The sequence below is a fragment of the Thamnophis sirtalis genome, unplaced genomic scaffold (genome assembly GCF_051295495.1).
Source record: "Thamnophis sirtalis isolate CommonGarterSnake01/CBP01778 unplaced genomic scaffold, rThaSir2_p1.2 scaffold_5, whole genome shotgun sequence".
In the NCBI taxonomy this organism is placed as follows: Eukaryota; Metazoa; Chordata; class Lepidosauria; order Squamata; family Natricidae; genus Thamnophis; species Thamnophis sirtalis.
Genome location: NW_028261385.1, coordinates 87,787,380 through 87,802,209, shown reverse-complemented (window position 1 = coordinate 87,802,209; position 14,830 = coordinate 87,787,380).

The following is a 14,830-nucleotide window of genomic DNA, read 5'->3' as shown; positions in this document are numbered from 1 at the left end:
GAAGCAGGTGCCCCAAGGGACTCCTAAGGATATAGATGATCTTTCACAATATCTGGACCTAACCATTTAGCTTTTTAAAGATTAAACCCAACTGAGAATTTTAAATTAGAAACTTGCTGTCAGTCACCATAGCTTATACAAAATCAATGCAATACATCATAGACTGTCATAAATTACTATCTCATTTCAATAGATACTTTAATGGCTCCATTCTGCACCAGAAATAAGTTTCAGAGCCTTCCTTTTAAAGTAACATAGATCATTAAAGAATTGCAGTAATGATTTAATGCATAAGTATAATTCATCTTCTGTATTTACTATTGTCTCTTGTTGTTTGTTTCCTAAATCTGGCATCAGAAATCATATTACCGGTACCTCTCACTATGTAGATTCTAGTGGATTAAGAATGGTTACCCTTATTTTCATAACTAATTACATCTTTTTTCCATCAGAGTTTGTATTTACAAGACAATCAGTACATTAAAAAGTAAAATGACATGTTTTAATAGATTAAGCATACTTTTTAAAAGTTATATTGTCTGGGATAAGTTGGGCCTAGGTTTTTTTCCCCTTCAATTTTTAAAGCTTAAATATTGTTACTTTGTGTTTCAAAACACTTTTCAGGAAGACATACTGTAGATGTTGTTTTCAGTAGTACTTCTAATGGTCTAATGGTTAGTTTACTTTAAATGTTTCTAAAGGTCTCTGTATCTTTAAAAATGATAAAGGGGTTATTGCTGACTGCATTTTAGGCAACACTGAGGAGCTGGTTAATACACACAGACACAAACACAAATGAGACTCTACAATTAAGTTAAACCTCAAAGAGATCTGAATAAGCAAAAATGAGTTCCTTTTTGAAAACCACATTATCTTTTGCAGTGACTATTCTTATTCACAGAGGACCGGTAATATTGATAACACTACATCTCTTTGCTATTTACATTTTAATAGCAAATGGTTTAATTGCAAACTCCCCCAACAAAGTTACTGTTAGTTTTAGCAGCCATTGCAATTTCTCTAAAGAATACACTAGATAAAGGAAAGAAATTTGTCAAGGATAAATTTTGTTTGGATTGGATTTGAAACAAGCAACATAAATCTTTTAATGACTTTTAACAGAAGATTAAAAATAGAGGTGTGGCAATTTGAGGTTATTTTCTTTTGGTTTCGTGTTGACACTGGAACATCTGAATGAATGCAAAGCTAAGATAGCATATCAGATCATAATTTATTACATAATTGATGAAATTATTTCCTTTGGAGACTAGGAGTTAGTATGGAGTGGAGAACCAATGTTAAGTTTGCTTTGTTAAGTTTGTTTTGAACCACTGGGCTGAAATCCACAGGACATTTGTTTGGTTAGTTCTATATTTACAGTACAATCCAGAAGAAATCACAGAGAAATATAAAGCCAGTGTCAGGCATGCCTCCTTCAATATCCAAGAAACTGCTCCCACTCCTTAAATTCTCTAATCAATTCTGGGCAGCACACTTTAAGAAGAATTCAGAGGATCGGAACAGGTTCAAAAGTAGACAAAGAAGATGATCTAAAACAAATGAAGAAAAATTAAAGGATCTGGGTATGATTAGACTTCAAAGCAAAGGACAGAGGGGGGAAGAAAAAGTTTGAATTTTATTTTTTCTTACTCCAAAGTGCAAGACATGAAATAGTGGGTTGTACTTACAAGAAGGCAGTTCCATTTGAAAGGGTTATTGCTGTTTTTAAATTCCTAACAGAGTACTTGAGCAGTGGAGCCAATTACTCAAGACAGGTACCTACCAATTTATTTATTTTTTGATGCACTGTTAACCAATTGGGGCAAGACAGGGAACTCAAGAGGCTCCTTGGTAGCCAGAACGGGAAATTTGTGGCATGGCATGAGTACAACTGCAAGGGTGTAGAAAACAATTGTGCTTGTATGAAAGTGTTTTGTAACTCCAGAATAGTTCTTTATTTTCCTATAATAGTACTATAAAGCTTTTCTCAATAAGCATTAGAACTAGAAAAGTCTACAACAACTAAAGACATACAATCTTCTAATTTGGAGATTTATTGTAGAACTAATTGTAAAGAATTAAGATGACCTTGATGGAGTTGTGCCAAGTCGGCATAAGTCGACAAGGTCTTGAGAAGGTGATAAGAGGCAAAACTGATTTTAAATCTACAAAGAACAGATGATATTTGAAATTGACTCAGACAGACACCTCCCAAATTCATTGACCTATACGTTGGGAGCAGAGGTGGTATTCAGCCGCTTCGGATCAATTTGAGTAAACTGGTAGCTCCGACGATCAGCTGGCCCCAACCATCGGCTCCCTATCCTGTCCTTTATTTCCTGCTTTCTAGCTCTTCTCAATCACGCGGCACAGCTGATCTCCCCCCCCACTGTTTTACTTACTTATGAACCAGGGTCTGGAAGCTGTTAAAGACTGGATGAGAGCAAACAAACTGGTGCTCAACCCAGACAAGACCGAGTGGCTGTTGTGTTTTCCTCCCAATAATTTGACCACCGTACCATCAATCAGGCTGGGGGGACAAAACTTATACCCCTCAGATAGGGTCCGCAACTTGGGAGTCCTCCTGGATTCACAGCTGAGTTTTGATCACCATCTATTGGCTGTGACCAGGGGGGCATTTGCCCAGGTTCGCCTGGTGCGCCAGTTGCGGCCCTACCTGAATCGGGAGGCTCTCACGACAGTCACTCGAGCCCTTGTGATCTCTAAGCTGGAATACTGCAATGTGCTCTACATGGGGCTGCCCTTGAAGAGCACCCGGAGACTTCAGCTAGTACAGAACGCGGCCGCGCGAGTGATTGTGGGCGCACCTCGGTTCGCCCACATAACACCTATCCTCCGCGAGCTGCGCTGGCTGCCTGTGGATCTCCGGGTGCAATTCAAGGTCTTACTTACCACCCATAAAGCGCTCCATGGTAGTGGATCTGACTATCTGAGAGACCGCCTCCTGCCAATAACCTCCCTGCGTCCCATCAGATCGCATAGAGCGGGCCTCCTCCGTATTCCATCCGCCAGTCAGTGCCGACTGGCGACTACCCGGAGGAGAGCCTTCTCAGTTGCTGCTCCGACGCTATGGAACAATCTCCCCGTGGAGATTCATACCCTGACCACAGTCCAGGCCTTCCGCACAGCCCTTAAGATCTGGCTAGCCCGTCAGGCCTGGGGATAAATTCTCTTGCCCCTCCCGAATGCTGAGTGAATGTTGTGTTTTAGTATTTTTTAGTTATTTCACATTTTTTTTCTGTATTTTGTCTTTCACTCCCCTTCCCTTACTATTGTAAGCCGCCCTGAGTCCCCTCAGGGAAAAGGGCGGCCTATAAATGCTAAATAAAATCTAAAAAAAAAAAAAAAAAAAAATTTACTGTTGCTGACTTGGAAGGGAAGCAGCTGAGCTTCTAAATGCTCCATTTTCAGCACTGTGCACAAACACTTTAGGTGTTTGCACGCTCACCGAACCAGTTGTTAAACCGGAAGCATCCCACCACTGGTTGGAGGCAAAGGAACAACATAATCAGACTAGAAAGTTTCTTTTATTATAGCCAATCTCAATAAAAGTAGTTTTAGCTTTCCTGTAGAGTGGATTTCTTGGTCTGGTCTACCTAGTGAGGACTGACACTAATAAAGCAATTACAAAAGGATTCCAGAACTGCTACCTTATTTATAGTGAACCCAAAATTCAAACGCTTACCCCTTTCCTCCTGTCTGTGGAATGAAACAGACTGGAGGCTTTTCTCCTTTGAGTGGGAGGAATTACATTGGAGATGTATATCCTCTCTTTACACTGTTTTGACTATGAAGTCAAATGGTAAAAGATACAGGAGTAGAAAAGTCTTCTATATCTTTCTGATCTGTCATACTGTTTGTTAAGTGCATCACTATGTTTAAGAGAGAAAGGAAAACTCTTTTTCTCTCTTGGGATTCTCCCCTTCAAGATGCAATTTTAGATAGAAAGTAGGCTTTTTTAAAAAAAATCCTCAGTTATGTCTTAATCTACTTTTACATCCAGTATAATGAATCTTAGGATTTATTGATAACTGAGATAAGCTGATATATCCCTCCAAGACGATCATAATATGAGCATATTTTTGAACAGGGTGTTCTGCTGCTTAGTATTCTTTTAGCATTCTGCTTCAGAAGGGACGCGGTGGCTCAGTGACTAAGACACTGAGCTTGTCAATCAGAAAGGTCGGCAGTTCGGCGGTTTGAATCCCTAGCGCCGTGTAACGGAGTGAGCTCCCATTACTTGTGCCAGCTTCTGCCAACTTAGCAGTTCGAAAGCATATAAAAATGCAAGTAGAAAAATAGGGACCACCTTTGGTGGGAAAATAACAGTGTTCCGTGCATCTTCAGCGTTTAGTCATGCCGGCCACATGACCATGGAGACGTCTTCGGACAGCACTGGCTCTTCGGCTTTGAAATGGTTATGAGCACTGCCCCCTAGAGTCTGGAATGACTAGCACATATGTGTGAGGGGAACGTTTACCTTTACATCTATGTTCAGGAGAACATTTTGTCACAAGAATGAATCCAAATCTCCAAACGTTTTCCACCTGTTTCTAGTTATGGCAATGCATTGGCCTGATTTCAGGTGGCTTGCTGGTAACCTTGCAGAACAAGAGGCATTCAGGAAGATTTCTACGTAGGGAAACTAGTGACACAGCAGGACTATTTCTTAAAACCTCATTTCTGTCAAAAATGAGAATTATAACAGTGTTCCATTTCCCTTCTCTCAACAGCAAAAAGGAAGGTCAGGATGAAGGCCACATTCTGCTCAGTCTCATTTTCTGAGCACAGAAACAGTTGAGTATTTGAGGAGGATTGTCTTATATTGCTCATAATACAATGAAATCTGAAGAATTAAATCTACCACTGTCCATTTAAAAAGGGAACCTTTTCATTTTCTTGGAATAAGTCCAATTTTGACAATGAGGCATCCTATGTATAGTGTTGGACTCTAATCTGTGTACTTCCAGCTGGGGATAATGGGAATTTAGATAAAGACAAAGTGGATGGATCATTTGATCTTCAAGATAAATTTGTATCTCTGAGAAAGGCTCTGATTAAACTTCCCCTTGTCTACAAATAGTTACTGGAACTAACAAAAAGATTGTTGTTTTTGGTTTTGACAATTTATTCTTGTTAATCATTCAAGAATTATTTGAGACCCACATAGAGGTGCCACAATGCCTCTCTAAAGGACTTTAAACATAGAGTAACATATGCAAGTTCCATTTTGTTCAGTCTGTAGTTGTGATGGCGAACCTATGGCATGCCTGTCAGAGGCGACACGCCGAGCCCTCTCTGTGGGTATGTGTACCGTCGTCAGCTGCTCTTGGTCTTCATGAGCACCAGAGAGCCAGAAAACAGCCCGAAAAACTGCCTAAAAACAAGCTGTTTTTGGGCTGTTTTCTGACAAAAACTACCTGAAAATGCCCCCAAAACGGCCCAAAAAACAAGCCTGAAAATGTCTCCCAAAACAGCCCAAAGACAGGCATGCGTGCACCAGTCAGCTGGTCTTCAGGTCTCCAGTGGCCTGGCGTGCACATGCACATGCATTCCGGTTTGGGCACTCAGTGCGGAAAAGGTTTGCCATCACTGGCCTATACGAAAAATTGCATCACCAGTCCATTAGGTTTTTACAGCCTCTGTTGATAGACCAACATATAGAATCTATTAACAATATGAATTGCTGCAATGTATAATTGCTTTGATATTGATTGCCATTTTATTGAAGGCTAAAAATAATATTCACGTAAATAAAAGGAACAGTTGTTTTTTGCTTCCCTGACTTATGGGAATAGACTTACTGTAATCAGGTTCAGCAGGCAATTAACTTTGACAAATCAGCATCTTGTCAGAGAATAGTTTATGCTTTAATCTGGGATCACTCTATATAAATTCTCTTCTTGCTTCTCTTTTGCTTATGAAACCTCAATGGTTTACTTTTACACCTATCAAAGTAACTGTATGTCACCTACACATTCATTAACAAGCTTAAGCTAGCAAAGCCAGATTGATCCCCCACCCACACCTTAAATGTCCACCTCTGCCAGTTGTATTACTGTATGGCACAAAACAGGGTAATGTTTTGTCAGAGTACTGCAGTGGAAAACACTGTTATGATTTATTAAAAGCACAGGAACCCAAAATAGGATAGACAATACAGAAAAAAATTCAGTTTGTGCCTGTTCAGCTCAAAACTTTTTTTGATGGCTCTTAATTGCTTAGAAGGCAAAGCAAAACCTGTATATCATTAAAGATAATAATGTACAATTGTAAAACGTGCTGGAATAGTTCTTGGAGAAACCTAATGCCTTGTAAAAAGTCAGATAAAACCAGATTCCGTTTTGATTTAATACTGAGACAGGGGTTCCTTATGTAATCTGAACTTTCTTATTTCTATTTCATAAACAGCTATATGTCACTTAACAATACACCATATTGACATTTTATCCCAGCTGGAATGCTGATAAACATTTCAAACCACTGTGGAATCAGTAGGTCATTGTCTCCTAGTAACCCCCCACCCCCATTAAGTCTGGTTTTCTTTAGGATCTCAGAAAGAATTTTTGGTCCTCTAAATATAGTCCCCCTAATAGATAATAGAGTTTGTGCATTTGGGGGGAGGGAGAGACACAATGTTATAGTTAAGGCTTTCCCTGTCTCCCCATCTGGGTGGCTAAATGCTTATAAATACTATTCCTGCATGTGTAACTATGTCAAGGAACAAATCTGGAAGCACAATCCAACTACTACTCCAACCTCAACATATGAACACAATTGAACCTAACATTTTTGTTGCTAAGGGTAACAGTTTTTAACTAGGTTTTGCCTTTCGGTGCAGGTTCATTGACTGTTCCTATTGAATTTTTTTAGAGTAGCTGGATTTGACCCCAAACAAGTAACATTTCCATTCAGGGGGACAATATAGGTTGTCCTCGATTTAACAATTCATTTAGTCACATTTGAAGTTACAACACCACTGAAAAAAGCAACATATGGCCATTTTTCGCACTTATCACTGTTGCAGCATCGCCATGTTGATGTAATCAGAATTCAGACACTTAGCAACTGACTCATACTTATGCTGGTTGTAGTGCCCCGAGGTCATGTGATCTCCTTTTGTGACCTTCTGACAAGCAAAGTCAATGGGGAAGCCAGCTTCACCTAACAACTGGGTTACTCACTTAACAACTGCAGTGACTCACTTAACAACTGTGGCAACAAAGGTCATAAAATGGGGCAAAACTCACTCAACAACTGTCTCACTAAGCAACGGAAATTTGGGGCTCAATTGTGCTTGTAGGTTGAGGACTACCTTTATTCATATTAAAACTGGGCTGCAAAAACCTGAACAGTCACTAGCTCCTCTGCGAAAAGTTAGTGTTTCCTATATCTCTTTGCTGCTATCCAGGGGTGGGATTCTACTGGTTCGGACCGGTTTGAGTGAACCGGTAGCTCCGATTATCAGCTGGTTTGCCCTGATGATCAAGTGGGCCTGTGTGTCCGTGCGCCCGCCCATGCACTTTACTTACCTATATCTTCTCAGCTGAGTCGTGCGGCAGAGCGGATTGCGAAGCGTGCGATCACCGAACCAGTTGTTAAATTAGTAGGATTCCACCACTGCTGCTACCTAATATTTCCCTGGAGTTTAGTAGACCATATACGCTAGGCCTATAGGATACATGCCTTTGAATCTATATTTATCATATCCTTTCTTCCTGTTTCCTGGATTTTGCTCTTCATATGAACATACCGTATTTTTCGGAGTATCAAGAGCCGAGGTGGCGCGGTGGTTAAATGCAGCACTGCAGGCTACTTCAGCTGACTGCTAGATCAGCAGTTCAGCGGTTCAAATCTCACCAGCTCAGGGTTGACTCAGCCTTCCATCCTTCCGAGGTGGGTAAAATGAGGACCCGGATTGTTGTTGGGGGCAATATGCTGACTCTCTGTAAACCGCTTAGAGAGGGCTTAAAGCCCTATGAAGTGGTATATAAGTCTACTGCTATTGCTATTGCTATAAGATGCACCTTTTTCTCCCCTAAAATAGAGTGAAAATTTGGGTGCATCTTATACACCCATCCACCAACCCCCACCCTTTGGCCACTGCTCCCAGCAATTTACCTCTTTGCAGCAAAGAGAGGGGGACTTGAGGAGGCTTCAATAAGCTATAGCAATCCCTGCAGCCTCTAACAGCTGATGATCGGAGAAATTGAAAGTGAAACTTGCTGTTTGCTCTAGGAGGAAATTGCTGGGAGGCAGATTTTTTTTTCTTGTGCTAATTGGGCTGTTTGCTGCAAGAAGGTAAGTCAACAACTATAAATGCCTATAGAATGTTCAAATTATTAGACTTATTTTTTAAAGACTGCTTTATTATTATTCTAGACAACTTAACAAAATGAAGAAGCTTTTTAAAATAAATGCTTGATCTGAAGAGGCCCAGTGCTATTGTTTTAAAAAGTGCTATTCTTTTAAATAGCAGAGAATAGCTATACTTCCAGAAAGCACATTTTAACAGCATCTGTATAAGTATAGTCTGAAATATAACACTACAGTGTATATTGTCTGTACTGTTTGTTGCAAGGAGGCAAATTTCTGGGAGGCAGAGGCAGATATTTTTCCCTTGTTTTCCTCCCCCAAATCTAGGTGCATCTTATACTCCAAAAAATACGGTAATCAAACAAACAAACAAATTTCCCTGTCCACCTTTAAGAGCAATCACCCCAATTTTCCTGCTCAGTTATAATGAATACCATGTCTAGGGAATTCATTTGCTTGAAAAGAGAGAGAAGAGAGAAACAGCAGTCGACAAAATTATTCATTTATATTTCCATTACTCTTTTTGCTTGGCAAGCACACAATGTTGTCTATGTGATAGAAAGAACTGTTACTGTTTTTGTCCCAGCTTCTTTATTTCACTGCTGGGCATTTACTTCCCTTTTTGTTATTTTAAAATTAAATGCCAATTATATAAAATGTTACAAAAGCATATGTCCCAATCAAAGTGAGTTAATTCAACAATGTTTTTTGCACTTAAGTGAAAAACTACTTCAAGACCAACAAATAAAAAATGTGCCCTTTTAGCTCATACATTATACTTAGTAATTACAAGGCTATAGATATTTAATTCAGTCTGTTTAATAACTTCCAGACCTGCTTTGCTCAAAATTTAAGCTGCATATATCTTACTTATATTAGCTGAGTGTTGATTTTAATTTTAAAAAATGGCAATTATATTTTCTCAGTGCAATTTTAACTTCTGAAGAATGAGACATTGGTTTGTAAATATCAATAAACTATAAAATCCCTGTGTAATTGAGTCCTGGTTAGCTAGGTAGGCATGAACTCAGTTTCTCCTGGCTCGGTACTTGCAAGCTGTGGAAAATGGGAAGAGACAAGATGTAGTTATGATCCATAAGAACAATACAGCAGGGTACATAGGAGACAGTGGTGGGTTCCCATTTTTCTACTACCAGGTCGGGTTTATTTTACTACTGATTGCGCTTATTATCTGAGGAGGTCTTATTTTCGGGGAAACAGGGTATCTCAGAGGTGGTATTCGGCAGGTTCTGACCAGTTCTGGAGAATTGATAGCGGAAATTTTGAGTAGTTCGGAGAACTGGTAAATACCACCTCTGACTACCCCCCCACCTATTCTCTACCTCCCGAGTTCCAGTTGATCAGGAGGAAATGGGAATTTTGCAGTAACCTTCTCCTGGAGTGGGGTGGGAATGCAGATTTTATAATATCCTTCTCCTGTCATGCCCACCAAGCCATGCCACATCCACCAAGCCACACCCACAGAACATAGTAAAAAAAATTGAATCCCACCATAGATAGATAGATAGATAGATAGATAGATAGATAGATAGATAGATAGATAGACAGACAGACAGACAGACAGACAGACAGACAGACAGACAGAAAGAAAGAAAGAAAGAAAGAAAGAAAGAAAGAAAGAAAGAATATTTGGAATTTTCCAGATATGGTAATATCTCTTCTTGTGCATGTATATTTTAGTCAATAGTTCTTCCCACTTGAGTGCTGAATCCACTTTATATGTTAACAATAGATAAGGTAATTAAATATTTCAACAATAGATCAGGCGATATTATTATTATTTCCATTCCAGAAAATGTTAGAAGCAAAATTCCTGAATGCATAAACAAGTGTGTTTCACTATTCATTATTACATTCACAGAATAAATTTTAAATGTCTGAAGTGGGATAGATGGATACTTTCTAATTTTTACCTATTTAATTATTATATGTTGTTGGAATGGAAAATGAAAGCTTTTTCTATTGTCAATAACTTCCTAGTTGGCATCATTTAAATTCTACATTTCTTCAATATTTTCAAAACTGACTTTATTTAAACACGTCAGTTAGGGTTCAGACAATTGATATCCCCTTTGTGACTGCAAAAAGGGATTTGGAAGATGAGGGTATTGACAGAACTTAACACCTTGATATGCTGTACAGTATATAAATGATCTCCCATTCTGTTCTGTTTTTACAGATGTTCATCCCTCAATCTCTGTATGAAGAGATGCTTCCATGGGAATGAAGTTGTACATGCTTCCTGCTTCTGCATGATGCAAACTGGAAAACTATGAAGCATTCTGCCAGCTTTCTGGATCCATTGCTTGGTGCTATCAAATGCATAAGTTAGCTCCATTTAAATAATACTGTTTGGTTGTAGAATTTTGCATGCACTTAAAAAAAAATCTTACTAGAACAAAAAAGCAGAACAAAAGAATGCTGTATGCTATATTCATGGAACAATTCAACATGGACTTCCACTTTCTTCAGGCAAGCAGTAGTAACCCAGCTGTCAAAAATATTCCCCAAAGGAATATAACCACATGGGCTCCCGTTATGCTTAATCAACCTTCAGTACACTTTCAGTATGAGAGCGCATTTACACAAGCTTTGCTGACATTCACAAAAGTTCAGTGTTCCTGTTTGTAGCAGTCTCTTTCCCCAATTCCTTAAAAATGTAAGCATGGGGGTGGGGGAAAATAGCAAGGTCTGTTGAAATCTCAGAAGGAGCCAGTCACCTGACATAATATAAGGATTAAGATTAATGAGCTGGATTAAATAGCTTCAAAGAAATACAGCTCAGCTAGCCAGTCTTTTTTTTAAACAATATATGCAGACTTATTTTTAGAACCAATTATAATGAGAATACTGGTATTCATATCTTCTCATATGAATTTTTTTCCCATTGGTTAAATGGCTTCGCTGACAGATTAACTCTTATGAGAAATTTGGGGTTTAGTAGACATGCGGGCAATATATATGTGTAGAAGGCTCTCAGGTGTAAGGCTTTAGATCTGACTTATAGGCCCCACTTTACTCCCTCCCTCAGCTGGAGTTGTAGCTGTGCATGCATGTAGAGCATGGAGGAAAAAATGGAGGTAGTGACAGATTTTATTTTCCTGGGCTCCAAGATCACCGCAGATGGGGACTGCAGTCAAGAAATTAAAAGATGCTTGCTCCTGGGGAGGAAAGCTATGGCAAATCTAGACAGCATACTAAAAAGCAGAGACATCACCCTGCCAACAAAAGTGTGTACAGTCAAGGCTATGGTTTTTCCAGTTGCAATGTATAGCTGTGAAGGTTGTACCATAAGAAAGGCTGAGCACCAAAGAATGGAGGCCTTTGAACTATGGTGCTGGAGAAGACTCCTGCAAGTCCCTTGGACTGCAAGGCGATCAAACTGGTCAGTCCTAGAGGAATTAACCCTGACTGCTTTTTACAAGGCCAAATCCTGAAGATGAGACTCAAATACTTTGGCCACCTAATGAGAAGGAAGGACTCACTGGAGAAGAGCCTAATGCTGGGAACGATTGTTTATACTGTATGTTGTAGATGACAATCAAGAAGTGAACAATACCCTAATAAAAGAACTGCCAAACAAGCTAACAGTTAACAGCCCAACCCCACCAAGACCATTCTCACCAACATTGACAGGGCAAGCCACTAGAATATAAACTGAGAGCAAACTCCACTCCATAACAGCACTGATGATGTTACGTAGTTTGGGTAATAAAACATCTGCAAGAAAACAGCTAAGCTCAGAGAGCAACAAGGACCCTTCAATTTAAAGTAAAGCAAACAAATATAGGGTTGGAAGAAAGTTGACTATCTTCTAGCTCACCTCCTACTAATCAAAGAGAAGCAATTTAGAACTAAGAAATTTCCCTACAGTTAGAACAATTAATCAGTGGAACAGCTTGCCTCCAGAAGTTGTGAATGCTCCAACACTGAAAGTCTTTAAGAAGATGTTGGATAACCATTTGTCTGAAGTTGTGTGGGGTTTCCTGCCTAAGCAGGGGGTTGGACAAGAAGACCTCCAAGGTCCCTTCCAACTCTGTTATTCTATTCTATTCTATTCTACCTAAGGCAAGAATCCTCAGACCATCCCATATAAATGTCTGCACAATCTTCCAGGAGTTATGCTCAGGGCCCCTCATTTTAATCCTTAACCAAAAATATTCTCCCTTATTGTTACTTCAAATTACTTTCTGTATATCACTGAGCAAATCTCAGTTCTCTCACAACTATCGGCATACACAATAATCATAGTTTGAGGACTAGTTTCAAATAACTGATACAATTGCCAAGAATGGTGGTGCTGTTCCTAATAATAGGAAAAGAACTAGACGTAGATAACATTAGATTAAATGGAGAGTTAGTTTCTCTGTACAATTGGTTGTTGAAGATAACCTTGATATTTGCTTTAGACTTTTATTCAGATATTAAAACTACTTTGATCTGCTTCTGTTGTCAGAAACACTATGGGATTTAGCTGAAGAATGCTATATACCCTTTCCATCTACACCTGGACTGCTGTACATTTTTGAAAGGAGGTTAAATACAGGTAGCCTTCAACTTACGACCACAATTGAGTCCAAAATTTATGTCACTAAGTGAGAAATTTGTTAAGTGAGTTTTGCCCCATTTTACGACTTTTCTTGCCACATTTGTTAAGTGAATCACTGCAATTATTGAATTAGTAACATGGTTGTTAAGTGAATCTGATTTCCCCATTGATTTTACTTGTCAGAAAGTAGCAAAAGGGGATCACATGACTCCGGAATCCTTCAACAGTCATAAATATGAGTCAGTTGTGAAGCATTCAAATGTAAATCATGTGACCATGGGGATGCTGCAACAGTCATAAGTATGAAAAATGGTCATAAGTCACTATTTTCAGCGCCATAACTTGAATGGTCGTTAAACAAATTGTTGTAAATCGGGGACTATCAGTACTCATAATCCCTCCCTCCCCCCCTTTCTCTCTCTCTCTCTCTCTCTCTCTCTCTCTCTCTCTCTCTAAATTATAAAAATGGATATATCCTGCCATCTTGTGTTGAACATGGAAAATATTCTTTAAATCCCTTTTGTGAGGATCCAATATTTATATAATTATTACTGTCCAAATAATTATCTTCAAAAGCAATAATTATTCAGTGCTGATGCTTCCTTTCTATATCAGAAACTTACTCTGTATTCACCCAGGATTCCTTTTCAACTGTCTCTTTAATTCTGTCTTCCTTTAATTGAGAGCTTTGCATTTTTATTTGCATGTCAGCCGCTTCAGTACTTATTCTCTGGATAATTATTGGCTACCTATTTCTTCCTACATTCTGCTCCCACTATTCCAACACACTGAATTCCTTGCTCCATGAAGTTTACAGATGTGTATGGTATACAGACATGCACAAAGACAGCCAAAACATAGGTTTCAGATTCCAACATTGGTATGCTCCTTTACTGATTATAATTTCCATGTTTCCATTGTTACAAGGAATCCCATACAAGTGTTACAGTTTTATTCACAATTCACAATGTTTTTTGCGAGCTTCTGACATTTTTTGTTGGTTTCGGCAAAATAAATCCAACCAAATGAATTGTTTAATGATCATCACTTTCAGAAATTACAAATTGAGTTACAAATCCATGCACAAACAACCCTTCCCTCTAAAATCTGGCCTGGAGCTAACAAGGATAGGAAGAGAAGAAAACAGAAACACAAAACTTGAAATGTCAGTTGTTCAGCTCTTACCAGTGAGGATGGTTTATTTATGCAGATGATATTCATAATCAATGGAAAAACACAAGAGATTTTTGAAAAGCTTCCATCCTTCACCCATCTAATTAGTTTTATTTTGTAAAAAAAAATAAAACGGAAGCCATCAAAGCATCTTTCTAAAGAACAAAGAATGAAAGGAATAAGGAATAATTGGGTGTGAATGATTAATAAACATGAACTTACAGCCTTGATAATTACTTTCTAAAGACAGACCATATACTTCCCATAATTTCTTTAGTGGTTTTATCTTAAAATGTATACATTGTTCGGAACAAATAAATACTGCGCCTCCCCACAGTATACATTTTATAATTAATAATTAATTTTACATGTTTAGGTTGATAGTCATGATTCTATACAGAAGTGCAATTTTTAACATTGACAATCCATTGCTTGCTGTAATTTGGGCTGCTGTATCAGTTCTGTCTATGATCCTAACATGGGGAAAAATTAAAATTAAACAACTCCTATATTCAAGAGTCGGTCCAAAGCATTTATTTATTTCCCCATGCATTAAAGTGTTATATATAGTAATATCACCCTTTTGGTTTTTTTCAAATTTCATGGGCAAATGTCACCTCTGAATTTTGTCACAAGTTGCCCTTCTCTATGTTAAATGAACTATTTTCTGAGATGAAATCTGCAATATTCATCAATTTAAAATATCCGGCCCTTCATTAATTCACCCAAGGTTAAGGAAGAACATACACT